We start from the raw sequence: 10,874 nt of genomic DNA, 5'->3' as shown, positions 1-10,874 counted from the left end.
GGATAACTGTTGTTACAGGGAGGGGATTGTAATCATTAAGATGAAACAAAGAATATAATTTGTTGAAGGTAAAGCTGATAATCTTCTCTGTCAGTTTTCACTCAGTTCACAATAAAAAATTAAAAATAAATGAAATAAAATAAACTTAGGCAAAAAACAAATAGCAACACTAGACAAAACCAGCAAGAAGGAAGATGGAAAGAGAAAGAGACTAGTAAGTATTAAAGGAAGATCAAGAGGAAGATGAAGAAGATGAAGAAGGGAGAAACAGAAACAGAAGAAAGGAAGAAAAAAAAATGAAAGTTGAGGCAGTAAGATTTTTTTAAAAAGGACAGGGAGAGAAAGGAGAAAGGAGAAGAAAAAGTAAAGAAAATAATGAAAGGAGAAAATTAACAAATCCATGTAGCTGCTGGATCCAGACAGAAGAAAACTCTGGGCGCTCCTGTTAATCAAGGAGCTTATGAGTTGATTGGGGCAAAGGTAAGATGGCAGTGTGCCCATCCTGGAATGGAGTTCCAAATAATGACCAAAGGGTCCCCGACAGCTGGGTCAGTTCAAAGCCAATCAGGCAATTCTGTGGGTGCTGTATACATGAAACAATCATATGTATGTGTGTGTGTGTATGGAGAGAGAGAGAGAGACATTTATTATCAAGGATATGGCTTATAGTTGTAGAGTCCCAGGTCCCCAACAGACGAGAGAGAGCCTATTCAACTTATCCATTACATTGGGAGGAGGCCACACTCCCAAGGAAGCATCCCTTTAATTGATGGCTGTTCATAGTCACTCAGCATTAACTCTGCCTGTGTTAGGTTTCATCACTGTGGGAATAAGCACATTCCAACTGCTAAACCTCTGGAAATCCTGGCCTAGTCAAGTTGACACAAAACCCTAACCATTACAGTCCACCATTGACAACTTGAAACCTATAAACTATATGCATAATCTCTAAATAAAGAAAATAGTAAAGTCATACTTGTGCCTAACGTGATATAGCTAAAATGTGTGTAACCAAAAATGCACATTTACATCTTATACGTCACAAATGAACAAAGTACAAAATTTGATGCACACATAAAAACAAAATGAAGAATATGCACTTGAATGTCCAAAGAGCACATTCTGCAAACCAACCTCTTGCTGATAGGTACATGTACTCAATCCATGGACCTAGAGTCCATAGCCACTCTGTCTTTCATGTCACCTGCTCTGCCACTGTCTCTGCCACTTACAGTTTTTCAAGCAGGGATCAAATACTCCACTCATGCTCTTCCTTCATGATGGTCCTGGGGACTATCTATTCCTGAAATGAAAGATAGTTACTCCCCACTTTTAGTTTCACATCTTATACAATTACAGTTTTTGCAACCACAATTAATCCTACTAACAATTATACACAGTTGAAGTCATGAAATCCTATCAGCATCATCTCCTACCCCATTTCACCAGACCCATCTAGAAAAGAGGAAATCTATTCAGTGGGGATTCTCCTTTGTCCTCTCCTTCTAAAACTAACCACACCCATAAAGCTGGTAAACCAGTCACTTCGTCCTTTGTAGCACCATTTTTTTTTGCCCATCCTTTTCATCCCAGGACACTGAGGAGACAAACGTGTTCCTTGATCTGAAGATCTTCCATTCCAGTTGGAATTCTGAGCAACTGCATCCATAAGCAAAAGTCCAGCCCAACAAATTGCAGCAATTTTCACTTGTTATAGCATACCACCCTGAATACGCCCGATCTTGTCTAATATTAGAAGCTAAGCAGGGTCAAGCCTGGTTGTACTTGGATGGGAGACCACCTGGGAATACCAGGTGCGGTAGGCTTAAGGAGTCCTGGGGTGGCGCTGTGGGTTAATGTGTCAGACTGCAAAGCCATTTGAACTGCAAGTCGGTGGTTCAAGCTCACCAGCTGCTCCTAGGAAACCCTATACAGGGTCACTATGGATCAGAACCAACTCGACAGCACTTCACAACAACAACAACATAGTATCTTCATCTGGTCAAGGACTGGTATACTCAGCCCTAGTCATCCAAGCTAGGTCAAGTTTGGGAGTTCATACACACCTCCTTGTACTTCAAATCAGCTGGCCCCTTCACTCTCAGCTTTAGAGCCCACGGACTAGGTCAGTGCCCATGGGTTCAGTAGTTCACACAAATCCCTAAACTTCAGACCAGCCAGTCTTCCCTATCCTCTTATTTCAAGGTCAATGGGTGTCAATAGAACATGTCCAAACTCAGCTGGTGTATTCATTGCTGCATTTCCCCCAATTCCACTCACACCCAGGTGGTCACCAGCAAGCATATGTCTCCAGTTCCCTTTAACTTTCAGTCCTAGAAGGGAGTTTTCTCTGCATTTCCCCCAATTCCACTCACACCCAGGTGGTCACCAGCAAGCATATGTCTCCAGTTCCCTTTAACTTTCAGTCCTAGAAGGGAGTTTTCTCTGATGGACTGATTTTCCTTGCCTTGATGTCTCTGAAACTCAAAATGTCAAGCTGTCTGCTTCCCCCGCCCCCCAACACACCACTTTCCTTTTTTAATGGAACTGTATTTGTTACAACCTTTTGATGGGTTACTCAAAAAGTAACTCTGCAAAGCAGGTGATCTGGACACTACATGTCCATTCACAAGCTTTGCAGAGTTACTTTTTGAGCTGCTTTTATGGAATTTTGCTACTAAAAACAATATGTTTTCTTTGGCAAACAGCCTTATGGTGGTTCATTGTAACATACAAATGTCTACAGGCCTAGCCCATGCACTGTTGTTAACTACCGGGGTGGAAGGCTGAAAAACAAGATTCTAGAAGATGAAACTCAAGTCATTTTAACAAAGTTTTTTTCTTTTAAAACAGCAAGGTCTATTTCGACATCTCTGTGACTAAACATGTTTGGGTTACTAAAGAATCTGCTTAATAGCTAATACTTTTAGACTACAGAGTTGATACTGGATTACATACACCTTACAACAAACATTATCTCCATCTGTTAAATAAGCCAACGTGGAACAGAAATAGCTAGCTCTGCCTTTAGCCCCTACAGGACCATAGGACCACACTTAGAAGTAGAAAGAAATCTTAGCTTCCCCATAGTGTGATGCCATCCAAGTTTTTAAAATGTTAACAAAACCAAAGAAAAACAATCCTTGAAAATATATTATTAGAGGGAATGAAGACAAAGTATAGAACACATGACACGTGTACTCGTGATTCCTCAGGCTGAATTAGTCAGCTTTCTCCATGTATGACGTGTTGTCATCTCATTCAAGAGCTGGCATCTCTTCGGTGACGGTCGCACTGGTCTCGTCAGCAGTGGGGTCATCTTTATCTATCCCCAGGCTGAGTTTCATCATCCTGTAGATCCTGTTAGCATGTGTCTGGGGATTTTATAAACTGAAGTCTGAAGACAGCAGTGCGGTCTCATAGAGCAGCATGACCAGGTCCTTCACAGACTTGTCATTTTGGTCAGTCTTGGCTTTTTGCCATAAAGTCTCCATGATGGAATGGTCGGGTCGGGGTTTACCTCCAGGTGCTTCTTGGTGGCCATGTAGCTCACTGTCGAGTTGTCTCTCAGGGCCTGAGCCTACATGATTCTTTCCATGTTGGTTGTCCAGCCGTACGTGCTAGTGACAAAGCAGCACAGGGACATGACCAACTAGTTGGACACTACCACACTTTTTCTACAAGATATTGTTCATGATTTTGCAGAGGTTTTTCATGATTTTGCAGAGGTTTTCAAACTCTATTTTCCTCTCTTCTTGTTTCTTTCTCTTATCTTCATCTTCTGGAAGTTCTAAGCCCTCTTTGGTGACCAATACTAAAGTCTTCCCCTCAAATTCCTTCAGCTGTTTGACACAGGACTCATTGATGGGCTCTAGCATGTAGATTACCTCCAAGCCATGCTTCCGGAGATGCTCCACAAAGACCGAGTTTGCAACTTGGTCGTTGGTTTCACCTGGAAGAGCATAAACCTAGTTAACTTGATGGTTCTTATAATATAGCTCAATTACTTACTTATTAACAGTCTAACGCCACAAACAGTGGCTAGCTCAGGGACTGTGCATCTTTAATATATCAGCACCAACAGTGCAAATTTGCATGTGGTACTTCATGGGTAAAGCACACCCCAGAGGACATCCACGAGGATGGGCCCCTACTGTTTACTAGTTGTTACCAGAGATGTAGTACATGTGCTTCTGGTTTTCCTTCATTCTGGTGCAGTAGTCCTTGAGAAAGTCCATCTCATCACCAGAGGCAGACATGTAATACCACAACAGCTCTTAAAGTGTCTTCCGGTTTTGAGAGTCTTCATGTATTCCAGGCAGAAAAAGTACATTTTAAGATGACATTTTCCACATTAAAAAAAAGGAAAGAAACTCATTTAAAACATGGGAAGCTAGTTTGAAAACTTCCACTAAGTGGTCAAAAGTGTTTACAAACCTTAATGTTTTTAGAGAACTGCTTATAAAACTTTCTGTAGTTCTCTGTATCTTCCATCAGTTCAGTGAAGAGTTCCAACCACTTTTTGACCAATGTCCTCCTGATAACTTTCAAAATTTTGCTTTGTTACTACATATCCCAGGAAATATTTAAAGGGAGACCACCATGCCTCAGATGAAATTCAGTACTCAGGGATCAGCTCCTCACAGTTGTCCATGATGAAACTCTGCAGACAAACAATTTAATGTTCTTTTTCTTCCCATTTTCAAAGAGGTCAAAGGGAGCATGTCTTGGGACAAAGAGAAGGGCTTTGAATTCCAATTGTCCTCCAGTTGAGAAATTCTTCACAGCCAAGTGGTCTTCCCAGTCATTAGTCAGGCTCTTACAAAATTCTCCGTATTCTTCGTTGGTGATATCATCAGGATTTCTGGTCCAAATAGGCTTTGTTGCTTTGTGTTTTTTTGAGTACGTCTTGGTTGATGTACTTTTCCTTGATCTTCTTCTTGTCACCATCCTTCTTTTCTTCTTCATCAGAACCAACATCTTCTGTTTCAGGCTTGTCATCGAACTCCTTTTCTTCTTTTTTGTTCTTTTCCTTTTTGTCAGCTTCATCATAACTCACTTCTTTATCTCATTCTTTCTCCACAAAAAGGGTAATTAGATAGCAAATAAACTCAGAGTGTTTCCTCATGATCTCCTTCATTCTTCTTTCCTCCAAGTACTCAGTTTGGTCTTCTTTCAGATAACCTTTGTTCCACGACCCATAGGTTTGCCTGTGTCTGTCAGGACGGTGAACGATCCTCGAGCTGAGGACTCCCATGCATACTGCTGATCAGCGTTATGCTTGGTAATCACTGCCCCTTCTCAGTAACCAGATACTCGGAGTAAAAGCCCACACCACATTGGCCAATCATGGAAATGTCTTTGCCAGCCTGCAGCATTTCCTTGAATGCCTTGGTCCCTGACTTGGCAATGGTACCAAAGTTATTGATCAAATTGGCCTTGATCATCCTGCTTCCTATATCTACAATCGTGAAGGTTTGGTCCTGCTTGTTGGGAATGAGATTAATGTGCAGCTCTTTCCCCAAGTTGAGCTTTCATATCTGATTTTGTGCAGGATATCAGATGAATTTGAAATCAGCTCCCTCAGAAAGATCTCTTTGTTTGAATAGAACGTGATAATGATCAAGGACATCAACTGGAAACTTTTGGCCTTGAAGATGAATGCCTCCACCTCCTCTTCTTCCATGGGCTGGTCCTGGGCCTGGGTCTCTTTGAGCATCTTAGTGACAGGACTGAGCAGCTATGTAGCAAAGTGGCACCAGGATAAAGAAGCAAGTGTCTGCTTTTCTTCAGTCATGAATCTCCTTTACCCCCTACATTTCTGGGTTGGACTGAATGACTTTTCAAATGTGAATGTCCCAACTCTGAAGACTTTGGGTGGGGTTCACAATTCCACTTAAGGTCCCAAACTCTACAAGGCTTAAAGCAAGAAGCCCATTTTTTCCCTGGAAAATTCTAATTTGACTTTTAGCAAATCCAATCAAGTATAGGCTGAAGGCTGGCTTACAAACTCTTTGTAATCATAATTCTCAATATTCCTACCACATATGCAGGTCTATAGTATAATAAGCAGGAAAAACCAGTATCTAAAAGGCTAGGTGCCATTGAGTCAATAATACTGACTCACAGCGACCCTGTAGACAACACAATGAAACACTGCCCAGTCCTGGGCCAACCTCACAATCGTTGCTACATTTGAGCCCATCACAGTTGCCACTGTGCCAATCCATCTTATTGGGGGGTCTTCCTCTTTTTCTTCAACCCTCCCTTTTAACAAACATGATATCTTTCTCCAGTACTGGTCCCTCCTTCTGACAATATGTCTGAAATATGAGAGACAAAGTTGGACCATCCTGGCTTCCAGGGAGCATTCTGGCTGTACTTCTTCCAACACAGAATTTGTTTGTTCTTTTAGAAGTCCATAGTATTTTGAATATTTTTTCTCCAACACTATAGCTCTTCTACAGTATTCCTTAATAACTGTCCAACTTTTACATGCATATGAGGTTATTGAAAATACCATGGCTTGGATCAAGTACACCTCAGTCTTCAAACTGACATCTTTGTACTTCAACTCTTTAAAAAGGTCTTGTGCAGCAGATTTGCCTAATTCAATATGTCACTTGATTTCTTGACTGTTGCTTCCATGAGTGTTGATGGTTGATCTAAGCAAAATGAAGTCTTTGACTTCAATATTTTCTCTGTTGATTAGAATGTTGTTTATTGGTCCAGTGGTGAGGATTTTTGTTTTCCTTACACTGAGATGCAACCCACACTGAAGGCTGTGGTCTTTGACCTTCATCAGTAAGTATTTTAAGTTCTCTTTGCTTTCAACTAGCAAGGTTGTATCATCTGCATATTGCAGGTTTTTAATGGGTCTTCCTTCAATCCTGATGCCATGTTTTCCCTCATATAATCCAGCTTCTTGGATTATTTGTTCAGCATACAGAATTGAATACATATCGTGAAAGAAAACAACCCTGGCACACCTTTCCTAATTTTAAACCATTCAATGCTTCCATGTTCTGTTTGAATAACTGCCTCTTGCTCTATGTACAGGTTCCTCATGAGCACAATTAAGTGTTCTAGAATACTCATTCTCTACAATATTGTCTAGAGCTTGTCATGATCCACACAATTGAAAACGTTTATATAGTCAATAAAGCACAGGTAAACATCTTTCTGACATTCTCTGTTTTCAGCCAATATCCATCTGACATCAGCAGTGATATCCCTCATTCCACATCCTCTTCTGAATTCAGCATGAACCTCTGGAAGTTCTCTGTCAATGTATGGGTGCAAGCATTTTTGCATTATCTTTAGCAAAATTTTACTTGCATGTGATATTAATGATATTGTCTGATGAGTCACGTCTCTTTGGAATGGGCACTAATATAGATCTCTTCCATTCAGTTGGCCAGGTAGTTGTCTTCCAAATTTCTTGGCAGAGATGAGTGAGTGCTTCAAGTGCCCCATTACTTTGTTGAATGATTTCTATTTGTATTCCATCAATTCCCAGTGCCTTGTTGTTTGCCAATGCCTGCAATGCATTGGAATTCTTCCTTCAGTATCATTGGCTCTTGAGCATATGCTACCTCTTGAAATGGTTGAACTTCGACAATTTCTTTTTGGCACAGTGACTGTGTATTTCTTCCATCTTCTTTTGTTGCTTTCTGCATCATTCAATATTTTGTCCATAGAACCCTTCAATATTTCAAGTTGAAACTTGAAATTATTTTCTTTAATTCCCTCAGCTTGAGAAATGCTGAGAAAACCTTTTGGTTTTCTAACTCCAGGTCTTTGTACATTTCATTATAATATTTAACTTTGTCTTCTCAAGCTGACCTTTGGAACTTTTGTTCCACTGTTTTACCTCCTCATTTTTTCCACTTGCTTTAGGATCTCTACACTAGAGAGCAAGTTTTAGTCTCTTCTGACATACATTTTGGCCTTTTCATTCTTTCTTGTCTTCTTAATGACCTTTTGCTTTCTTCTGGTCTTTAGTGTCCAATGCATCAAATCTGTTCTCCAGATGATCTCTAAATTTAGGTAGGATATATTCAAGGTCACATTTTGCATCTCATGGGCTTGCTTTAATTTTCTTCAGCTTCAGCCTGAACTGATGATATGGAGCCTTTCTATCTTATCATTCCACAGATGTACTCAATTTGATTTCTGTGTATTCTGTAGAGTGAGGTCCATGCATATAGTCATCTTTTATGTTGTTTAAAAAAGATTTTACAATGAAGTCATTATTGGTCTTGCAAAATTCTATCATGCAATATCCAGCATAGTTTCTATCACCAAGGTCATTATTTTCTGCCTCTGATCTTTCCTCTTTGTTTCCAACTTTTGCATTCAATCACCAATAGTTTTCAATATATCTTGATTGCATGTTTGATCAATTTCAGACCGAAGAAGTTGGTAGAATTCTTCTGAATTTCATCACGACTGGCTTTAGTTGTTGGTGTGTAAATTTGAATAGTGTACTGGTATGAATGGGTCTTCCTTGTAGGTATGTGGATATTATCCTATCACAGACAGCATTTTACTTCAAGACAGATCTTGATATGATGTTTCTGATGATGAATGTGATGCTGTTTCTCTTCAATTTTTCTGACAAGGAAACCATGTGATTATCAGATTCAAAATGGCCAATGCCAGCCCATTTCAGGTCACTTTTTGGTGTTTATGCATTCCATTTAACTTTTGATAGTTTCAAATGTTGCTAGATTCATACTTGGTACATTGCATGTTGTGATTATTAATGGATGTTTGCAGCTGTTTCTCTTCACTTTGAGTTGTTCCCCATCAGCAAATGAATGTTCTGAAGGCTTTACTCCATTCGCATCACCCACGGCCAGTTCTACTTGGAGGAAGCAGCTAAAAAAAAGCAATCTCATTTTGAGTGCCTTCCAAGCTGAGGGACTCATCTTCTGGTATTATAGCTGACAGTATTCTGGTGCTTAAAGTATTCCACTGTTGTTCATAAGATTTTCAATGACTGAATATTCATAATTAGTGTATCTCTTCTTCCTAGTCTGTCTTCATCTGGAAGTTCAGCTGAAAGCTGACCAGCCTGGGTGACCCTGCTGGTATTTAAAATACTCGTGGCATCGCTGCTTCTAGCATCACAGCAACATTCAAGCCACCAGAGTAGGACAAACTGACAGAAGAATGTTGGTCAATTAGCTTCTTGTTGTTGTTAAGTACTGTGGAGTCGGTTGCGACTCCATAGTGACCCTACAAAGGGTTTCCAAGGCTGTAAATCTTTACGGGAGCAGACTGCCTCATCTTTCTCCTGTGGAACTGCTGGTAGTTTTGAACTGTCAATCTTGAGGTTAGCAGCCCGATTTGTAACCACTATGCTACCAGAGCTCCTTTAGTTTAGTGAATGTTTAATAGCCTTTTTTCTGATCTCTTTGTTGGACCAGCTCCTAAGTGCTTTGAAATGTTTTCTTACTTGAATGACTTTATTAGCAATAGAAAACACACCAATATTGCCCTAGGAGTTAAGCTAATTAAAAGCTGACTGTAGGCTCCATTTATAATTTCATCTTTTTGTTGAGTAAAGGTGGATTGAGTAAAGGTGGAACTTAACTTGAGTGAGGGTAAGATTTGAACACCCTGAGACTGCCTCATTCACATAGAGGTTTGGATTCACAACACTTAACAAAATGATGATCGTTATAACAGACCACTAAATAAAGGCCAATCCTACAGTACCTAGTCAAGTTGACACATCTTTGGGGGACACAATTCAATCCATGAGAGAAAGGAAGAATTCCAGGACCGTGAAACCCCAGGATACCCAGCTGAATGAGTAAGGATGGTTAGAAGGGTAGATTCTTCCTTTGAGGTAGCACAGGGGTATTCTGGTCCCTGCTCCTGGATGGATTGTGGATGGCACAACCTGGTTGAAATTTCCAATGATCCATTCTGAAAGGCCAGCAGGAACCCCATCACCCTCTCCCTGCACCACATGTGCCTCCAAACCTATATGCAGAAGAGAGCTGTTGAAAGGAGGCAAGAAGACAGTGTCGGGTGAGGCCAGTTGTTCCAGAAGAGTCAGGGGGTAGTGCCTGGGGCATAGGGTGTCCTGGTCTTATTGAGGGGGCGGCTCACCAAGGCAGGCCCCTCAGAACATTGGTCTGGTCCCACTGGTCTTACATTCATATGCTAACTGCAGGTGCTCGGTTTGTAGTAAGAATAGAACTTCAAACAGGTCTTTGAAGATAAGAAAAGGTCACCCCTTAGGAGGAAGGGGGGAAACTAGGAAGGCCTGGGGCACTTCCAGGTCCAGGAAATTTATCTGCTTGGTACCATAGTGGGAGACACATGACATGTGTTTGCCAATCCCACATGACTGCAACAAAAAGAGTATAAAATGGTGTTTAGTTGTAGCAATGTATCCATGTTGTGTCATCTATTGTAACAAGTGTACCACACAATGCAAGATCCTAACAATAGAGGAAACCATGTGTGTGTGTGTAAAAGAGAGACAGAGAGAGAGAGAGAGAGAGAGAGAGAGAGAGAGAGAGAGAGAGAGAGGGAGCACAAATATGGAACTCTCTACTTCCCTGCAATTTTTTGTGACCCTAAAAGTGCTTTAAATAATAGCGTCCATTTTTAAAAACAACTTTAAAAACTAGACCAGCTGCAGACATTTCTCAGAAGCTGCTGAAGTCAGCAGGAGGACACACCTCCTGGGACACTGGGGGGTCAGGGTCCTGGTTGCAGGAGCAGGGCAGCTGAAGAGCAGACTCTGGGGTCCCTAACTTTTGAGGAGACCTGGAGAAAGGAGTGCACCCTTCTTTGCCCATTACCTTATCTGAGAATGGAAGGCTGTAGCTAGAACACTTTCCGAGACTACT

General features: G+C 40.9%; 1 pseudogene; it reads right to left on the bottom strand.

The window, feature by feature from the left end:
* Window positions 1–3,221: 3,221 nt before the first annotated feature.
* Window positions 3,222–5,719, bottom strand: LOC102819042 (annotated as a pseudogene).
* Between the last annotated feature and the right edge of the window lie 5,155 nt (window positions 5,720–10,874).

Source organism: Chrysochloris asiatica, unplaced genomic scaffold, assembly GCF_000296735.1.
Source record: "Chrysochloris asiatica unplaced genomic scaffold, ChrAsi1.0 scaffold00001, whole genome shotgun sequence".
NCBI classification, from domain to species: domain Eukaryota; kingdom Metazoa; phylum Chordata; class Mammalia; order Afrosoricida; family Chrysochloridae; genus Chrysochloris; species Chrysochloris asiatica.
The sequence above is the reverse complement of the archived record's forward strand: the minus strand, read 5'-3'. Positions and strand labels throughout refer to the sequence as shown.